Source organism: Phocoena sinus, chromosome 3, assembly GCF_008692025.1.
Source record: "Phocoena sinus isolate mPhoSin1 chromosome 3, mPhoSin1.pri, whole genome shotgun sequence".
NCBI classification, from domain to species: Eukaryota; Metazoa; Chordata; class Mammalia; order Artiodactyla; family Phocoenidae; genus Phocoena; species Phocoena sinus.
The window spans coordinates 166,141,673-166,162,904 of NC_045765.1; the positions used below are offsets into that span (position 1 = coordinate 166,141,673).

Here is a 21,232-nt window from a genome sequence, read left to right on the forward strand (position 1 = left end):
AGTTGCTAAAGCTGTAAACCCCAGTTAGACCGTAGAGGGGAATAGTCAGTCTTCATAGTGGTTAAACACCTTGTCAATTCAAATACGCTGAAGACATTTTTAAGAAGAGTGTCTGTCAGTGAATTAATTGTTTATTGAGGGAGGCTCAAGGAAGTCAATGCTTTGAACTTGGACCATGGCTAGAGGAGAGACTGACTTGCCCAACATGGGGAAGAGAATACAGAGAGTAACCTACCTTATGTTTTTGATTAGGAAGAATAGTACTTCCCAAGGCCTATGTAGTATTTAAAAGGGACTTTTTTTTTTCTCATATAATGAAAGTAATAACAGAAGATCAAACACTTTAGATTCAAACCCACTTTAGAAGTATATTTGATTTATTTGTTTGGGTTTGTGAATGGGAGTAGTACTAGCTTTGGAGTGAGTTTGGGAAACAGATAAACATTCTTCGTTTAATCTTTGGGACCCTGAGTTCCTTGGTAATCTTTCAGAGAAATCTCAGTTTTTCTTCTGGTGGCCAATTACTTTGCTCTTTTCTGTCAAGAGGAAAAGAATATCATGGCCTCTTACCTAGTAAGTATGGATTAGAGGAGAAACTCAGGTGCAGATCTTGTTTCATACTTCTCCAGAGTGTCACCCATATCTTTGTCCTCTATCAGAATGCCCAGCTCCATTGGTGCATTGGTTTGGGGTCAACATGAAGAAGGGACACAGAAAGGAAAAGAGTGCCCTGAATCCTGGAAATCCTTCTGTGCTCCAGAGAACGTTGGTTCCATTTAGTCTTTTTTTTTTCCTTTTAATAAATTCTATACTGACTTTTTCTGTCCTCCTCCCGCAACCCAGACAGTGATCCTTTTTTTGCAAAAGCAATCACAGCTCTGATCCTTCCCGTCATCAGCGAGCTTGTGATCTGCAGAAGAGCCACGAAGCACCATGTCACACATTTGCGTGGGAGCACAGCCCTAGTGGACTGGGACACTGGCCAACTTGCCCTTTGGAGTGGGCGCCATGGAGGTTGTGACCCACAAAGTGAGGCTACGAGTTCACCCCTGGATGATCTGTAATCTGGAGTCTCTTTCATTTCTGGTGGTAGTGCGTGAACGTTGATGCAGGTTTTGGATTTGCCGCTAAGTGCCTTTCAACGGGCTTTTAATTTTTCATTTTTAAATTAAAAGTGTATGTTTGCCAGAAGAACTGGCTTCGGGGCCCAGAATTCCTGCCTGGAGGTTGTTGGAGGTGGGGCTAAGTGGGAAGAATAAAAATCGTGATTGGAGGCTTGGCAAAAATCATCATTAAGAGGCCGGGCAAAGGGCACAATTAGTGCACGGCTCAGATCGGAGACGGATGTGGGAGACCTGCAGGGCCAAGTGCCCTTTGTGGGTTCTTCTTTAATTGCACCGTTGAGTGAACACCCAGTTTAATTAAGCCTGCGGGGGTAGACTTACGATAACAAGTCAAAAGCATGTTAGGGAAGGCTGCTTGCTTGAAAGGGTATGGGAACCCCTCGTGTTTATCACTTGTTACTCTTAAGGTGAGTGCTACCCTGCCTTTTTATTTTATTTAAAATTTTTTTAATTTTATATTGGAGCATAGTTGATTAACAATGTGGTGTTAGTTTCAGGTGGACAGCAAAGTGATTCAGTTATACATATACATGTATTTATTCTTTTTCAAATTATTTTCTCATTTAGGGTATTAGAGAATATTGAGCAGGGTTCCCTGTGCTATGCAGTGGGTCCTTGTTGGTTACCCATTTTAAAGATAGTAGCGTGTACACGTTAATCCCAAACTCCGAATTCATCCCTCCCTGCCTCCCACCCACTTTTCCACTTTGGTAACCATAAATTTGTTTCCTAAGTTGGTGAGTCTGTTTCTGTTTTGTAAATAAGTTCATTTGTATCTTTTTTTTTTTTTTTTTAGATTCTGCATATAAGTGATATCATATGATATTTGGCTTTCTCTGTCTGACTTACTTCACTTAATATGAAAATCTCCAGGTCCATCCATGTTGCTGCAGATGGCATTATTTCATCCTTTTTAATGGCTGAGTAATATTCTATTTTTTGTTTTGTTTGTTACAAGGTATTTATTTATTTATTTATTATGAATTTTTGAATTTTATTTTCTTTATTTTTTTATATGGCAGGTTCTCATTAGTTGTCCATTTTATACACATCAGTGTATACATGTCAATCCCAATCTCCCAATTCATCACACCACCACCACCACCCCACTGCCGCTTTCCCCCCTTGGTGTCCATACGTTTGTTCTCTACATCTGTGTCTCTATTTCTGCCCTGCAAACCGGTTCATCTGTACCATTTTTCTAGGTTCCACATATATGCGTTAATATACAATATTTATTTTTCTCTTTCTGTCTTACTTCACTCTATATGACAGTCTCTAGATCCATCCGTGTCTCAACAAATGACCCAGTTTTGTTCCTTTTTACGGCTGAGTAATATTCCATTGTATATATGTAGCACATCTTCTTTATCCATTTGTCTGTTGATGGGCATTTAGGTTGTTTCCATGACCTGGCTATTGTAAATAGTGCTGCAGTGAACGTTGGGGTGCATGTGTCTTTTGGAATTATGGTTTTCTCTGGGTATATGCCCAGTAGTGGGATTACTGGATCATATGGTAATTCTATTTTTAGTTTTCTAAGGAACCTCTATACTGTTCTCCACAGTGGCTGTATCCATTTACATTCCCACCAACAGTGCAAGAGGGTTCCTTTTCTCCAGACCCTCTCCAGCATTTGTTGTTTGTAGGTTTTCTGATGATGCCCGTTCTAACTGGTGTCAGGTAATACCTCATTGTAGTTTTGATTTGCATTTCTCTAATGATTAGTGATGTTGAGCATCCTTTCATGTGTTTGTTGGCAGTCTGTATATCTTCTTTGGAGAAATGTCTATTTAGCGCTTCTGCCCATTTTTCGATTCGGTTGTTTGTTTTTTTAATATTGAGCTACATGAGCTATTTATATATTTTGGATATTAATCCTTTGTCCATTGATTCATTTGCAAATATTTTCTCCCATTCAGAGGGTTGTCTTTTCGTCTTGTTTACGGTTTCCTTTGCTGTGCAAAAGCTTTGAAGTTTCATTAGGTCCCAGTTGTTTATTTTTGCTTTTATTTCTGTTACTCTAGGAGGTGGGTCATAAAAGATCTTCCTGTGATTTATGTCAGGAGTGTTCTTCCTATGTTTTCCTCTAAGAGTTTTATAGTGTCCGATCTTAAATTTAGGTCTCTAACCTATTTTGAGTTTATTTTTGTGTATGGTGTTAGGGAGTGTTCTAATTTCATTCTTTTACATGTAGCTGTCCAATTTTCCCAGCACCACTTATTGAAGAGACTGTCTTTTCTCCATTGTATATCCTTGCCTCCTTTGTCATAGATTAGTTGACCATAGGTGCGTGGGTTTATCTTTGGACTTTCTATCTTGTTCCATTGATCTATATTTCTGTTTTGGTGCCAGTACCATATTGTCTTGATTACTGTAGTAATCTTTGTAGTATACTATACTTTGTAGTATACTTTATAGTATAGTCTGAAGTCAGGGAATCTGGTTCCTGCAGCTCTGTTTTTTTCCCTCAAGACTGCTTTGGCTATTCAGGGTCTTTTGTGTCTCCATACATATTTTAAGATTTTTTTGTTCTAGTTCTGTAAAAAATGCCATTGGTAATTTGATAAGGATTTCATTGAATCTGTAGATTGCTTTGGGTAGTATAGTCATTTTCACAATATTGATTCTTCCAATCCAAGAACATGGTATATCTCTCCATCTGTTTGTATCATCTTTACTTTCTTTAATCAGTGTCTTATAGTTTTCTGCATACAGGTCTTTTGTCTTCCTAGGTAGATTTATTCTTAGGTGTTTTATTCTTTTTGTTGCAATGGTAAATGGGAGTATTTCCTTAATTTCTCTTCCAGATTTTTCATCATTAGTATATAGGAATGCAAGAGATTTCTGTGCATTAATTTTGTATCCTGCAAATTTACCACATTCATTGTTTAGCTCTAGAAGTTTTCTGGTGGCATCTTTAAGATTCTCTATGTATAGTATCATGTCATCTGCAAACAGTGACAGTTTTGCTTCTTCTTTTCCGATTTGTATTCCTTTTATTTTGTTTTCTTCTCTGATTGCTGTGGGTAGGACTTCCAAAACTATGTTGAATAATAGTAGTGAAAGTGGACATCCTTGTCTTGTTCCTGATCTTAGAGGAAATGCTTTCAGTTTTTCACCATTGAGACTGATGTTTGATGTGGGTTTGTTGTACATGGCCTTTATTATATTGAGGTAGGTTCCCTCTATGCCCACTTTTTGGAGGTTTTTTTTTTTTTTTTATCATAAATGGCTGTTGAATTTTGTCAAAAGCTTTTTCTGCATCTATTGAGATGATCACATGGTTTTTCTCCTTCAATTTGTTAATATGGTTTATCTCATTGATTGATTTGCGTATATTGAAAAATCCTTGCATTCCTGGTATAAACCCCACTTGATCATGGTGTATGATTCTTTTAATGTGCTGTTGGATTCTGTTTGCTAGTATTTTGTTGAGGATTTCTGCATCTATATTCATCAGTGATATTGGTCTGTAATTTTCGTTTTTTTGTAGTATCTTTGTCTGATTTTAGAATCTGGGTGATGGTAGCTTCATAGAATGAGTTTGAGTGTGTTCCTTCCTCTGCAATTTTTTGGAAGAGTTTGAGAAGGATGGGTATTAGCTCTTCTCTACATATTTGATAGAATTCGCCTGTGAAGCCATCTGATCCTGGACTTTTGTTTGTTGGAAGATTTTCAAACACAGTTTCAATTTCATTACTTGTGATTGGTCTGTTCATATTTTCTGTTTCTTCCTGGTTCAGTCTTGGAAGGTTATACCTTTCTAATAATTTGGGGTCAGAAAAGATGCTTGATATGATTTCAGTTTTCTTAAATTTACTAAGGCTTGATTTGTGACCCAAGATGTGATCTGTCCTGGAGAACGTTCCGTGCACACTTGAGAACAAAGTGTAATCTGCTGTTTTCGGATGGAATGTCCTATAAATATCAAATCTATCTAGTCTATTGTGTCATTTAAAGCTTGTGTTTCCTTATTAATTTTTTGTTTGGATGATCTGTCCATTGGTGTAAGTGAGGTGTTCAAGTCCCCTACTATTATTGTGTTACTGTCGATTTCCTCTTTCATAGCTGTTAGCAGTTGCCCTATGTGTTGAGGTGCTCTATGTTGGGTGTATATATATTTATAATTGTTATATCTTCTTCTTGGATTGATCCCTTGATCATTTTGTAGTGCCCTTCCTTGTCTCTTGTAACATTCTTTTTTTTAAAGTCTATTTTATCAGATATGAGTATTGCTACCCTAGCTTTCTTTTGATTTCCCTTTGCATGGAATATCTTTTTCCATCCCCTCACTTTCAGTCTGTATGTGTCCCTAGGTCTGAAGTGGGTCTCTTGTAGACAGCATATATATGGGTCTTGTTTTTGTATCCATTCAGCAAGCCTGTGTCTTTTGGTTGTAACATTTAATCCATTCACATTTAAGGTAATTATCAATATGTATGTTCCTATTACCATATTCTTAATTGTTTTGGGTTTGTTTTTGTAGGTCCTTTTCTTCTCTTGTGTTTCCCACTTAGAGAAGTTCCTTTAGCGCTTGTTGTAAAGCTGGTTTGGTGGTGCTGAATTCTCTTAGCTTTTGCTTGTCTGTCAGGGTTTTAATTTCTCAATCGAATCTGAATGAGTTCCTTGCCAGGTAGAGTAATCTTTGTTGTAGGTTCTTCCCTTTCATCACTTTAAGTATGTCATGCCACTCCCTTCTGGCTTGTAGAGTTTCTGCTGAGAAATCAGTTGTTAACCTTATGCGAGTTCCCTTGTATGTTATTTGTCATTTTTCCCTTGCTGCTTTCAATAATTTTTCTTTGTCTTTAGTTTTTGCCAATTTGATTACTGTGTGTCTTGGCGTGTTTCTCCTTGGGTTTATCCCATGTGGGACTCTCTGTGCTTCCTGGACTTGGGTGGCTATTTCCTTTCCCATGTTAGGGAAGTTTTTGACTATAATCTCTTCAGATATTTTCTTGGGTCCTTTCTCTCTCTCTTCTCCTTCTGGGACCGCTATAATGCGAATGTTGTTGCGTTTAATGTTGTCCCAGAGGTCTCTTAGGCTGTCTTCATTTACTTTCATTCTTTTTTCTTTATTCTGTTCTGCAGCAGTGAATTCCACCATTTTGTCTTCCATGTCACTTATTTGTTCTTCTGACTCAGTTATTCTGCTATTGATTCCTTCTAGTGTAGTTTTCATTTCAGTTATTGTATTGTTGAGCTGTGTTTGTTCTTTAATTCTTCTAGATCTTTGTTAAATATTTCTTGCATCTTCTCGATCTTTGCCTCCATTCTTTTTCCGAGGTCCTGGATCATCCTCGCTATCGTTATTCTGAATTCTTTTTCTGGAAGGTTGCCTATCTCTACTTCATTTAGCTGTTTTTCTGGGGTTTTATCTTGTTCCTTCATCTGGTACATAGCCCTCTGCCTGTTCATCTTTTCTATCTTTCTGTGAATGTGGTTTTTGTTCCATGGGCTGCAGGACATAGTTCTTTCTTCTGCTGTCTGCCCACTGGTGGATGAGGCTGTCTGAGAGGCTTGTGCCAGTGTCCTGATGGGAGGGACTGGTGGTGGGTAGAGCTGGCTGTTGCTCTGGTGGGCAGAGCTCAGTAAAACTTTTGTCTGCTTGACTGCTGATGGGTGGGGCTGGGTTACCTCCCTGTTGGTTGTTTGACCTGAGGTGACCCAACACTGGAGCCTACCCGGGCTCTTTGGTGGGGCTAATGGCGGACTCTGGAAGGGCTCATGCCAAGGAGTACTCCCCAGAACTTCTGCTGCAAGTGTCCTTGTCCCCATGGTGAGCCACAGCCACCCCGCCGCCTCTGCAGGAGACCCTCCAACAGTAGCAGGTAGGTCTGGTTCAGTCTCCCCTGGGGTCACTGCTCCTTCCCCTGGGTCCCGATGCACACACTACTTTTTGTATGTGCCCTCCAAGAGTGGAGTCTCTGTTTCCCCCAGTCCTGTCGAAGTCCTGCAGTCAAATCCCGCTGACCTTCAAAGTCTGATTCTCTAGGAATTCCTCTTCCTGTTGCCGGACCCCCAGTTTGCGAAGCCTGACAGGGGCTCAGAACCTTCACTCCAGTTGGTGGACTTCTGTGGTATAAATGTTCTCCAGTTTGTGAGTCACCCAGCCAGCAGTTATGGGATTAGATTTTATTGTGATTGTGCCCCTCCTACCGTCTCATTGTGGCTTCTCCTTTGTCTTTGGATGTGGGGGTGTCTTTTTTGGTGTGTTCCAGTGTCTCCCTGTCGATGATTGTTCAGCAGTTATTTGTGATTCTGGTGTTCTCACCAGAGGGAGTGAGAGCACGTCCTTCTACTCTGCCACCTTGAACCAATCTCAGTAATATTCTATTGTATATATGTACCCTGTCTTTTTAAACCTAGCTGTTGGGATGGACCTTGATGTCTGCCAATTAGCCAATTTGCCTGCTAATGGCCGTGTGACCCAAATATGTTACAGTTTACGTGAGAGTTTTTAAAAACCCCTGGTGAAGGAGACCATCACTGCCAGCCAGATCCATCCCTGTGTCTTTCCTCTATGTGGGAAGAAAACAATTTGTATTATAAATGTATTTCTATCAAAGAGTTTGGCATTAGACATTTAAGAATTTGTTGAAAGCTAAAGGAATTCATATAAAGATATAATTAGAGGTACATTTGAAACTTGTAAAATATACATGTTTGAAATGCTTGGCTTTTCTGAGCAATTGGGAGGTTGTTAGCTGTTTCCTTTTCCTACATTAGCTTCCAGATGATTAATGGGATTTATTTAATTAAATGTTCACATTTAAGTGACATGGAGGCCCAGGGAGTGTTCTGAAAATAGTATCAATTGTTTTCTATTGATCTACAATATGCACTATGGCTTGCTTATACTTAGAGAAAAGACATTCAATTTTATGTTAATAATCTTTTTAAAAATTATTTAACTGTTAGCTCTAAAGTGAAAAATCTGTTTAAAAAAATCTTATGAGCACCCTGAAAATTTCCCTATCATGAAATGCTACTCCTTTACTGCATTCCTCAGGAGGAAGCCAGTTTTGAAATGAGAAGCACGCTTCTGTGGCTGCCACATTAAGTTGAAATGTTCCGAGGGGTAGCTGGGCTATTTTTAATGCGTTCCAATGTATCCTGTGGTGGCTGATTTCCAATGATCCAAAATTAGTCATTGGGATCTTGGCCACCACAGTGTCTGGGGTTCAGGTGATCAGCAAGCTCCATATCTTTAAATTGTCAACCTAAATCTACCGCTAGCATTGATTGCTTTGGTCAAACAATATATCATTCTTTGGAGAAAACAAAAGGATAACCTCTCATTGTGAGCTAAGAGGTCAGGAGCTATGGAATTACGTGCTAGGTAAAGTGGGTGCTGACCAAAATTGGGAACACTTTCAGACTTTTGGAAGGTGACAGTCTCTTGGTGATGAGAACAGTCAAATACCTAACAGGGACATTTTAATTTTATTGGTAGGGTCATAAAAAAGAACAGCTGAGATTTTTTTTTCCTCTTCTGTTTTGTTTACGTGAAAAGAAGGTCAAAGGAGAAGGTTGACGGGACCCCTAGGGCAGGAAAGGCTTGATGATCACAGGGGTCTTTCATCTGTAGAAAAAGGAAAGATACAGTTACCCTCCTGAAAAGATCTCTTCTTACACATGTTGCCCCCCAATCATTCTAGAGACAAATGACCAATTCACTTTGGAAGAATTAAGTTTACATTCCCCTATGTGTAGAGAAACACTTCCTTATTAAATATATTCACAGCATACAATTATCCTTTGCTGTGTTCATTGATGACTGTTTTTCCTGAAGATTTTTTGTTTGGTTGTAAAGTAATCTACAGTTGATAGAGGATGGGCTAATTTTTAATAGCTTTATTCTGACAAACCCTTTCTGTTGTCTTAATTTAAATTGACATGGCAGCCGGGGAGGTGGATTTGATTCGAAGGAAGGGAAATGCACTTGACTGAGGCATAGTGTCTTATTTGTTGACTGTTGACTGCCTTCTAATTGACATAACCATTCCATAGAATTGCAGAATATGGGGGACACTGTTGAGGCAGTCCACTGCATCTCTTTGTCTACTAACAAGGGTGTTGCATTATAATGTGGGCCATCAGTTTATACTGTAGTCCAGCTCCAGAGGAGCACCAGGTGAAAGATGACATTTGATCATCCAAGAAATGTTTACCAGAAACTTTCTCTGTGACAGATCCCAGGCACTGCTCTGGGAATACAGAGTGTGTAGAGGACAGAGATGGTCTCTGCTCTCTTGGTGACGATTTTCCAGGTGGATGTTCCTTGTCGTGGCATGGATGCCATTTTTCTCCGGTGTTCCTCAAGAACCTGAATGATGCTTCAGACACCATCAAACTTTGAAGATTGCCTAGAACCTCGAGCCAGCATGAGGCAACAGCAGGCGGAAGACTGGGGCATGGGAACATTTGGAATACCACTCTTGTCTCCACGCTCTGGCAGAGCTTTCTTCCTTGCTGGGACTAAAGGGAGCTAAGGAGGTTGGGAAGATGCCCCACTGGCACGGACACACGGTTGGTACTTGGTCCAGGGCTTTGGGGAGGACCCTCCACTCTGGGTGCACAGCTGCACCCATTCAGAGCACGTGTAGCCGGGATACGTGCCTTCAGATATGGTTCTCTGTGAGCATAGAGGACCTGGAACCCAGAAATGGCTTCAAGATGACTAAGGGAAAGATGGAACTGTTCACAGCCTTCCCTTCAGGATCTTAGAGAAGTTTGCAGGCATCTCCGTGGGGTGGCTCAGAGTCCTTCCTCATCAGGGCTGGATGCTGAGACCTCTGTATGATTAGCTCACTGTATGATTTGGAGAAAGGTGTTTATGTCACTGGTTCCAAATGTGAGATAGGTTTCTTGGTGTGTTTTAGGAGCCAGAAATCACGTAATCCCCCTTCATTGCAGAACCGTCATTTCCAGTGTCTGATGCACCTTGCAGTCAGGATAAAGAAGGGATGCTGACCTTCCCCGAAATTGAAGAGCCTCAGGATGTGAAGAGGGGGATTGGCACTGGAGCAAAGTCAGATAACTAAGCTGCTTAAGACCCACTCCTGGCCAGCCTTCCCCAGGGATGCCCGCACACTCCGTCTGCCTCTCTCACGCTGATTTCGAGCCCCTTAGCATAGCGTCCAGGTTTATGTGAACGCTCCTTTGTAGAGGGATTTCAGCTTGTTGGTCAAGATCCCTAGTTACACCGTGTGCTGCTGGACAGGGTCATTTCTCTCTTCCGGAAGTCTTCCTCTGTGTATCCCAAATGCTCCCTTTCTCTGACTTGAGCCATCATCAGTGGGTTCCATGACGACAGAATGCCAGTGACTGTTTAAATCACTCAGGTTGTGTGCCAGTGGGGTCCATCCATCATTTCTCATTGCAGAGATGTTTGTGAGCCAGAAGAATTAACTCACTTCTGTTCTGTTTTCTTCCCTTTGTCTTTTATATAAGCCTGAAAGAGAAGCACCTCGTTTGGGGATGAATGTTAGCAAATATCTTGGAAATAAAGGGCCTATTTTAAAGGAGCCCTCTTTTTTTTCCAGGACATTGTTTGAGACTTGAAGAGTTTATTGATGATGTGGGTTTTTTCCTTTTGGATGTTTAATTTGGATAAAGGTGTTGATGTTATAATTATCCATCAAGTTGTATGCATCTGTGAAAGCCTTGAAATGTAAACAAAAATGTGGCTGTTAGTTTAAAAGGGAATATCTGAACTCTCATCCTGTTACCTGCAGCCCTAAGTGAACATAACTTTTTTTAAAACACATGATCTGTCTCTTCATGGGATAAGCCAACACAGCAAAGAATTGCCGACAGGCTTTTTTTTTAACATCTTTATTGGAGTATAATTGCTTTACAATGGTGTGTTAGTTTCTGCTTTATAACAAAGTGAGTCAGCTAAACGTATACATATATCCCCAATATCTCCTCCCTCCTGCGTCTCCCTCCCACCCTCCCTATCCCACCCCTCTAGGTGGACACAAAGCACCTAGCTGATCTCCCTGTGCTATGCAGCTGCTTCCCACTAGCCATTTAGTTTACATTTGGTATGTGTATATATTGTCCATTGCCACTCTCTCACTTTGTCCCACCTTACCCTTCCCCCGCCCCATATCCTCAAGTCTATTTTCTACATCTGCGTCTATATTCCTGTGCTGCCCCTAGGTTCTTCAGAACCATTTTTTTTTTTTTTTTTTTTAGATTCCATATATATGTGTTAGCATGCGGTATTTGTTTTTCTCTTTCTGACTTACTTCACTCTGTATGACAGACTCTAGGTCCATCCACCTCACTACAAATAACTCAATTTAGTTTCTTTTTATGGCTGAGTAATATTCCATTGTATATATGTGCCACATCTTCTATATCCATTCATCTGTCGATGGACACGTAGGTTGCTTCCATGTCCTGCCTATTGTGAATAGTGCTGCAATGAACATTGTGGTACATGACTCTTTTTGAACTATGGTTTTCTCAGGGTATATGCCCAGTAGTGGGATTGCTGGCTCGTATGGTAGTTTTATTTTAAGGTTTTTTTTTTTTTTTTTTCTTTTTTTGCGGTACACGGGCCTCTCACTGTTGTGGCATCTCCTGTTGGGGAGCACAGGCTCTGGACGCACAGGCTCAGCGGCCATGGCTCACGGGCCCAGCTGCTCGGAGTGGCATGTGGGATCTTCCTGGACCGGGGCACAAACCCGTGTCCCCTGCATCGGCAGGCGGACTCTCAACCACTGTGCCACCAGGGAAGCCCCCATTTTTAGTTTTTTAAGGAACATCCATACTGTTCTCCATAGTTGCTGTATCAATTTACATTCCCACCAACAATGCAAGAGGTTTCCCTTTTCTCCACACCCTCTCCAGCATTTACTGTTTGTAGATTTTTTTGATGATGGCCATTCTGACCGGTGTGAGGTGATACCTCATTGTAGTTTTGATTTGCATTTCTCTAATGATTAATGATGTTGAGTATCCTTTCATGTGTTTATTGGCAGTCTGTATTTCTCTTTGGAGAAATGTCTATTTAGGTCTTCTGTCTATTTTGGATTGGATTGTTTGTTTTTTTGATATTGAGCTGCATGAGCTGCTTGTAAATTTTGGAGATTAATTGTCATTTGCTTCATTTGGAAATATTTTCTCCCATTCTGAGGGTTGTCTTTTCATCTTGTTTATGGTTTTCTTTGCTGTGCAAAAGATTTTAAGTTTCATTAGGTCCCATTTGTTTATTTTTGTTTTTATTTCCATTTCTCTAGGAAGTGGGTCAAAAGGATCTTGAAGTGATTTATGTCATAGAGTGTTCTGCCTATTTTTTCCTCAAAGAGTTTTATAGTGTCTGGGCTTACATTTAGGTCTTTAATCCATTTTGAGTTCATTTATGTGTATAGTGTTAGAGAGTGTTCTAATTTCATGCTTTTACAGGTAGCTGTCCAGTTTTCCCAGCACCACTTATTGAAGAGACTGTCCTTTCTCCATTGTATACTCTTGCCTCCTTTATCAAAAACAAGGTGACCGTATGTATGTGGGTTTATCTCTGGGCTTTCTATCCTGTTCCATTGATCTATATTTCTGTTTTTGTTCCAGTACCATACTGTCTTGATTACTGTAGGTTTGTAGTATAGTCTGAAGTCCAGGAGCCTGATTCCTCCAGCTCCATTTTTCTTTCTCAGAATTGCTTTGGCTATTCAGAGTCTTTTGTGTTTCCATACAAATTGTGAAATTTTTGTTCTAGTTCTGTGAAAAATGCCATTGGTAGTTTGATAGGGATTTCATTGAATTTGTAGAATGCTTTGGGTAGTATAGTCATTTTCTAGTCATTTTCACAATGTTGGTTCTTCCAATCCAAAAACATGGTATATCTCTCCATCTGTTTGTATCATCTTTAATTTCTTTCATCAGTGTCTTATAGCTTTCTGCATACAGGTCTTTTGTCTCCTTAGGTAGGTTTATTCCCTGGTATTTTATTCTTTTTGTTGCAGTGGTAAATGGGAGTGTTTCCTTAATTTCGCTTTCAGATTTTTCATCATTAGTGTATAGGAATGCAAGAGATTTCTATGCATTAATGTTGTATCCTGCTACCTTACCAAATTCATTGATTAGCTCTAGTAGTTTTCTGGTAGCATCTTTAGGATTTTCTATGTATAGTATCATGTCATCTGCAAACAGTGACAATTTTACTTCTTCTTTTCCTATTTGGATTCCTTTTATTTCTTTTTCTTCCCTGATTGCTGTGGCTAAAACTTCCAAAACTATGTTGAATAATAGTGGGGAGAGTGGGCAACCTTGTTTTGTTCCTGGTGTTAGTGGAAATGGTTTCAGTTTTTCACCATTGAGAATGATGTTGGCTGTTGGTTTGTCATATATGGCCTTTATTATGTTGAGGTAAGCTCCCTCTATGCCTACATTCTGGAGAGTTTTTATCATAAATGGGTGTTGAATTGTGTCTAAAGCTTTTTCTGCATCTATTGAGGTGATCATATGGTTTTTCTCTTTCAGTTTGTTAATACTGTTTATCACATTGGTTGATTTACATATATTGAAGAATCCTTGCATTCCTGGGATAAACCCCACTTCATCATAGTGTATGATCCTTTTAATGTGCTGTTGGAGTGTTTGCTATATTTTGTTGAGGATTTTTGCGTCTATGTTCATCAGTGATATTGGCATGTAGTTTTCTTTTTTTTGTGACATCTTTGGTTTTGGTATCAGGGTGATGGTGGCGTCATAGAATGAGTTTGGGAGTGTTCCTCCCTCTGCTATATTCTGGAAGAGTTTGAGAAGGATAGGTGTTAGCTCTTCTCTAAATGATTGATAGAATTCACCTGTGAAGTCTTCTGGTCCTGGGATTTTGTTTGTTGGAAGATTTTTAATCACAGTTTCAATTTCAGTGCTTGTGATTCATCTATTTATATTTTCTGTTTCTTCCTGGTTCAGTCTTGGAAGGTTGTGCTTTTCTATGAATTTGTCCATTTATTTCAGGTTGTCCATTTTATTGGCATATAGTTTCTTGTAGTAATCTCTCATGATCCTTTTTATTTCTGCAGTGTCAGTTGTTACTTCTTTTTCATTTGTAATTGTATAGACTTGAGTCTTCTCCCTTTTTTTCTTGATAAGTCTGGCTAATGGTTTATCAATTTTGTTTATCTTCTCAAAGAACCAGCTTTTAGTTTTACTGATCTTTGCTATCATTTCCTTCATTTCTTTTTCATTATTTCTGATCTGATGTTTATGATTTCTTTCCTTCTGTTAATATTGGGGTTTTTTTGTTCTTCTTTCTCTAATTGCTTTAGGTGTAAGGTTAAGTTGTTTATTTGAGATGTTTCTTGTTTCTTGAGGTAGGATTGTATTCCTATATACTTCCCTCTTAGAACTGCTTTTGCTGCATCCCGTAGGTTTTGGGTCATCATGTTTTCACTGTCATTTGTTTCTAGGTGTTTTTTGATTTCCTCTTTGATTTGTTTAGTGATCTCTTGGTTATTTAGTAGTGTATTGTTTAACCTCCATGTGTTTGTATTTATTACAAATTTTTTCCTGTAATTGACATCTTGTCTCATAGTGTTGTGGTCAGAAAAGATACTTGATACGGTTTCAATTTTCTTAAATTTATCAAGGCTTGATAAGTGACCCAAGATATGATCTAGCCGGGAGAATGTTCCATGAACAGTTGAGAAGAAAGTGTATTCTGTTGTTTTTGGATGGAATGTCCTATAAATATCTATTAAGTCCATCTTGTTTAATGTATCATTTAAAGCTTGTGTTTCCTTGTTCATTTTCATTTTGGATGATCTGTCCATTGGTGAAAGTGGGGTGTTCAAGTCCCCTAATATGACTGTGTTACTGTTGATTTCCCCTTTTATGGCTGGTAGGATTTGCCTAATGTACTAGGTGCTCCTCTGATGGGTGCATAAATATTTACAATTGTTATATCTTCTTTATGGATTGATTCCTTGATCATTATGTCATGTGCTTCTTTGTCTCTTGTAATAGTCTTTATTTTTAAGTCTATTTTATCTGATATGAGAATTGCTGCTCCAGCTTTCTTTTGATTTCCATTTGCATGGAATATCTTTTTCCTTCCCCTCACTTTCAGTCTGTATGTGTCCCTAGCTGTGAAGTGGGTCTCTTGTAGACAGCATATATATATATATATATATATATATATATATATATATATATATATATATATATATATATATATATATATATATATGGGTTTTGGTTTTGTATCCATTCAGCCATTCTGTGCTTTTTGGTTGGAGCATTTAATTCATTTACACTTAAGGTGATTATCGATATCTATGTTCTTATTACCATTTTCTTAATTGTTTTGTGTTTGTTATTGTAGGTCTTTTCCTTCTCTTTTGTTTCCTACCTAGAGAAGTTTCTTTAGCATTTGTTGTAAAGCTGGTTTGGTGTTGCTGAATTCTCTTAACTTTTGCTTGTCTGTAAAGGATTTAATATCTCTGTCAAATCTGAATGAGATCCTTGCTGGGTAGAGTAATCTTGGTTTTAGGTTTTTCCCTTTCATCACCTTAAATATGTCCTGCCACTCCCTTCAGGCTTGCAGAGTTTCTGCTGAAAGATCAGTTGTTAACCTTATGGGGATTCCCTTTTATGTTATTTGTTCTCTTTCCCTTGCTGCTCTTAATATTTTTTCTTTTTATTTAATTTTTGATAGTTTGATTAATATGTGTCTTGGCATGTTTCTCCTTGGATTTAACCTCTATGGGACACTCTGTGCTTCCTGGACTTGATTAACTATTTCCTTTTCCATATTTGGGAAATTTTCAAGTATAATGTCTTCAAATATTTTGTCAGTTCCTTTCTTTTTCTCTTCTTCTTCTGGGACTGCTATAATTAGAATGTTGGTACTTTTAATGTTGTCCCAGAGGTCTCTGAGACTGTCCTCAATTCTTTTCATTCATTTTCTTTATTCTACTCTGCAGTACTTATTTCCACTATTTTATCTTCCAGGTCAGTTATCCATTCTTCTGCCTCAGTTATTCTGCTATTGATTCCTACTATAGAATTTCTAATTTCATTTATTGTGTTGTTCATCATTGCTTGTTTGCTCTTTAGTTCTTCTAGGTCCTTGTTAACCGTTTCTTATATTTTCTCCATTTTATTCCCAATATTTTGGATCATCTTTACTATCATTACTCTGCATTCTTTTTCAGGTAGACTGCCTATTTCCTCTTCATTTGTTTGGTCTGGTGGGTTTCTACCTTGCTCCTTCAATTGCTGTGTGTTTCTCTGTCTTCTCATTTTGCTTAACTTACTGTGTTTGGGGTCTCCTTATCGCAGGCTGCAAGTTCATAGTTCCCGTTGATTTTGGTGTCTGTCCCCAGTGACTAAGGTTGGTTCAGTGGGTTGTGTAGGCTTTCTGGTGGAGGGGACTGGTGCCTTTGCTCTGGTGGATGAGGCTGGATCTTGTCTTTCTGGTGGGCAGGATCACGTGTGGTGTGTGTTTTGGGGTGTCTGCGACCTTATTATGATTCTAGGCACCCTCTCTGCTAATGGGTGGGGTTGTGTTTCTGTTTTGCTAGTTTTTTGGCATAGGGTGTCCAGCACTGTAGCTTGCTGGTCATTGAGTGAAACTGAGTCTTAGCGTTGAGATGGAGATCTCTGGGAGAGCTTTTGCCATTTGATATTACGTGGAGCTGGGACGTCTCTGGTGGGCCAATGTCCTGAACTTGGCTCTTCCACCTCAGAGGCTCACGCCTGACACCCCGCTGGAGCACCATGACCCTGTCAGCCACACAGCTCGGAAGAAAATGGAGAGAAAAAGAAAGAAAGAAAGAAAGAAAAAAATAAAATAATGTTATTAAAATAAAAAATTATTAAATAAAAAATGTGGGCTTCCCTGGTGGAGCAGTGGTTGAGAGTCCGCCAGCTGATGCAGGGGACACGGGTTCGTGCCCCAGTCCGTGAAGATCCCACATGCCGTGGAGCTGCTGGGCCCATGAGCCATGGCCGCTGAGACTGTGCGTCCGGAGCCTGTGCTCCGCAGTGGGAGAGGCCACAACAGTGAGAGGCCTGTGCCGCAAAAAAAAAAAGTAAAATAAAGAAAAAGGAAAAGAAAGAATGAGGGCTTCCCTGGTGGCGCAGTGGTGGAGAGTCCGCCTGCTGATGCAGGGGACACGGGTTCGTGTCCCGGTCCGGGAGGATCCCACATGCTATGGAGCGGCTGGGCCCGTGAGCCATGGCCGCTGAGCCTGCGCGTCCGGAGCCTGTGCTCTGCGACGGGAGAGGCCACAGCAGTGGGAGGCCCGCGTACCGCAAAAAAAAAAAAAAAAAAAGGAATGAAATAGAGAGCAACCAAACCAAAAAACAAAACCACCAATGATAATAGGCGCTAAAAAGTATACTAAAAAATAAAAAAGGATAGAATCCTAGGACAAATGGTAATAGCAAAATTATACAGACAAAGTCACACAAAGAAACATACACATGCACACTCAGAAAAAGAGAAGAAAGAAAAACATATATTTTAAAAACAAAAAGGAAGAGATCAACCAAATCAATAAACAAATCTACCAATGATAAGAAACTCTAAATACTAAACTAAGATAAATATAAAACCAGAAACCAATCAGTTGCATACAGCAAACCCCCAGTCTGTAGTTGCTCCCAAAATCTACCACCTGAATTTGGGATGATATATTGTCTATCCAGGTATTCCACAAATACAGGGTACATCAAGTTGATTGTGGAGCTTTAATCCGCTGTTCCTGAGGCTGCTGGGAGAGATTTCCCTTTCTCTTCTTTGTTCTCACAACTTCCAGGGGCTCAGCTTTGGATTTGGCCCCGCCTCTGCGTGAAGGTCGCCGGAGGGCGTCTGTTCTTCGCTCAGACAGGACGGGGTTAAAGGAGCAGCTGATTCCAGGGCTCTGGCTCACTGAGTCCAGCTGGAGGGAGGTGTACGGAATGTGGGGTGAGCCTGCAGCGGCAGAGGCCGGCGTGACGTTGCAGCAGCCTGTGGCGCACCGTGTGTTCTCCCGGGGTCGTCGTCCCTGGATCACGGGACCCTGGCACTGGCGGGCTGCACAGGCTCCCAGGAGGGGATGTGTAGATAGTGACCTGTGCTCGCACACAGGCTTCTTGCAGCAGCAGCCTTAGCGTCTCATGCCTGTCTCTGGGGTCCGCGCTGATAGCCGCGGCTCACGCCTGTCTCTGGAGCTCGTTTAGGCGGTGCTCTGAATCCTCTCTAATTGCGCACTGAAATCAATGGTCTCTTGCCTCTTCGGCAGCTCCAGACTATTTCCTGGACTCCCTCCCGGCTAGCCGTGGTGCACTAAACCCTTCAGGCTGTGTTCACGCCGCCAACCCCAGTCCTCTCCCTGCACTCGACCGAAGCCTGAGCCTCAGCTCGCAGCCCCGCCCGCCCCAGCGGGTGAGCAGACAAGCGTCTCGGGCTGGTGAGTGCTGGTCGGCACCGGTCCTCTGTGCAGGAATCTCTCCGCTTTGCCCTCCGCACCCCTGTTGCTGTGCCCTCCAACGTGGCCCCGAAGCTTTCCCCCTCCGCCACCCGCAGTCTCTGCCCGCGAAGGGGCTTCCTAGTGTGTGGAAACTTTTCCTATTTCACAGCTGCCTCCCACTGGTGCAGGTCCCGTCCCTATCCTTTTGTCTCTGTTTATTCTTTTTTCTTTTGCCCTACCCAGGTACATGGGGAGTTTCGTGCCTTTTGCGAGGTCTGAGGTCTTCTGCCAGCGTTCAGTAGGTGTTCTGTAGGAGTTGTTCCACTTGTAGATCTATTTCTGATGTACCTGTGGGGAGGAAGGTGAGCTCCACATCTTACTCCTCTCCCATCTTGAAGGTCCCCTCTCAGTTCACCCTTTTAATATTTAAAAAGTTCATCTCTAAGCTATCGATTTCTGGTTTAGTGCTTCTTAGTTTCAGTCTCTGTTGGAAATACTCAGGCATCTCTACTCCTTTGGTTAAAGCCAGTGAACTCCAGAATAATCAGTGGAGCGTGCTTAACTGACAGTCTCTCTCTCTCTCTCTCTTGCCTGTGGGTTCTCCCCGACTGGTTTTTGATATCATCTCCAGAAACAGTTATGCCTAAGAGAGCTAGAGCATGCGGGGGTCAGGAACAGCTAGTGGGTGTTCTGAGGAAATGCCCCCAGCACTTCTGTCTGCCTGACTGATTCTCTGAGTTTGCCTTCTCTTCAGAGGTCACACTGACCACTGAGCCTTTTGGAAACTGTGTGGAGTCTATTTGAACATGACACCTTTTGGGTTTTATGGTGGTTAAGTTGCAGACAACTACTCCAAAGGCTACACTTCTCCATGATCTGAGGGAAAGTATAAAGCACTGAGAATCTGGGTAGTTAAGTAGCAAAAAGAGAACTTAAACATACATCAGGTTGCCTCCAAAGAACTTTTCTTTTTAGTTAAAAATTTTCTTTATTTTTTGGCCGTGCCATGTAGCATGGGGGATCTTAGTTCCCCGACCAGGGATCAAACCCACACCCCCTGCATTGGAAGCGTGGAGTCTTAAGCACTGGACCACCAGGGAAGTCCCCCAAAGAACTTTTATTTCACAATCCCCCACCCCCTTCTTGCTGGAGAGCTTTAAACAGAATGAATAACTGCAGGCCACCTTCAGAGTTACTTGCAAATGTGCCCATGGAATTTTATAAGGATCGAAATATCAAGAGAAGGCCAGTATTTTAAATGCGAGTTATCAGTTTATAATGTGGAAAAAAAATTCTGGCTCCAGATCAGTAGATATCTTAATCATGTTGGCCTAGGCCTCTAGGTCAAAGTTTGAAATGTTCATGGTATAAAGAGCTTGCATGTTTTATTTTGTTTTAATTGAAGTTTATTAGTGGTAACTTTGGTTCAGTAGCTCACCGTGAAAGGAAGGCCACGGTCCTATATCCTGAAGACGTTGGGAGGAGCCGTGTCTCTGGTGGGGAGCAGTAAGAGGAAGGGGGAGCTCTCAGCTGCCTCCCGGGTCTGGCCAAGTGTCATCCTGACCTCTCAGAAAGGTGCTGACAAGGCTGGCAGCCAGAAAGAACACCGTGGGATGTTTGCTTCAGTGATACTGGTGGAAACATGTGAGGCAAGGCTGGCACCCTGACCCAGGCAGCTCTTCGTACCCAAGGCCTGGCCGCCATCCCTGGACAGTTCGTCAGACCGTGATGTAGCTGACAGCTGGCTGTGCTTTCGGAAGTGGAAGGAAGACTCATGGTAATAGCCAGAACCATCTGGATACAGCGCTACAACAAGTCTCAAAGCTCAGAAAAGCCTGCCCTCTGTCTATCTCTCTGGGCTTTCTGGAAGCACCAAGACCTGCAAATATAATTGTCATACCTTACAAATTACCTAATGGCAACAAAAGCAAAAATAAACAAGTGAGATTCCATCAAACTCAAATGCTTCTGCCCAGCAAAGAAAACCATCAGTGAAATGAAAAGGCGATCCTGTGGCATGGGAGAAAATATATTTGCAAATCATATACCTGATAAGGGGATAATATCTAAAATATATAAAGAACTCATACAGCTCAATAGCAACAAGCCAAATAATCCAATTTAAAAATGGGCAAAGGATCCGAATAGACATTTTTCTAAGGAAGACATACAGATGGCCCACATGAAAAGATGCTCAACATCACTAGCTATCAGGGACATGCAAGTCAAAATCAAAATGAGATAATACCTCACATCTGTCAAAATGGCTATTATCAAAATGACAAGAAATAAGTGTTGGCGAGGATGTTGAGCAAAGGGAACACTTGTGCACTGTTGGTGGGAATGTAAATTGGTGCAGCCACTATGGAGAACAGTATGGAGGTTCCTCAAAAAGTTAAACATAGATCTATGACTTGATCCAGCTATCCCACTTCTGGGTATTTATCTGAGGGAAAGGAAAACACTAATTCGAAAAGATATCTGCACCTCCATGTTTATAGCAGCATTATTTGCAATAGCCATACATGGAAACAACCTAAGTATCCATGAGGCATGAATGTATAAAGAAGATATGGTGTACACACACACACACACACACACACACACACAGGCACACATATTATTCAGCCATAAAAAATAAGGAAATCCTGACATTCATGACAACATGGATGGACCTTGAGGGCATTATGC

General features: G+C 40.9%; 1 protein-coding gene across 2 annotated transcripts in view; it reads left to right on the forward strand.

Annotated features, from left to right (window-relative positions):
- Nucleotides 1-21,232, forward strand: part of SEMA5A (semaphorin 5A) — a 477,269-nt gene that overhangs the window by 9,498 nt on the left and 446,539 nt on the right. The window lies entirely within an intron of this gene.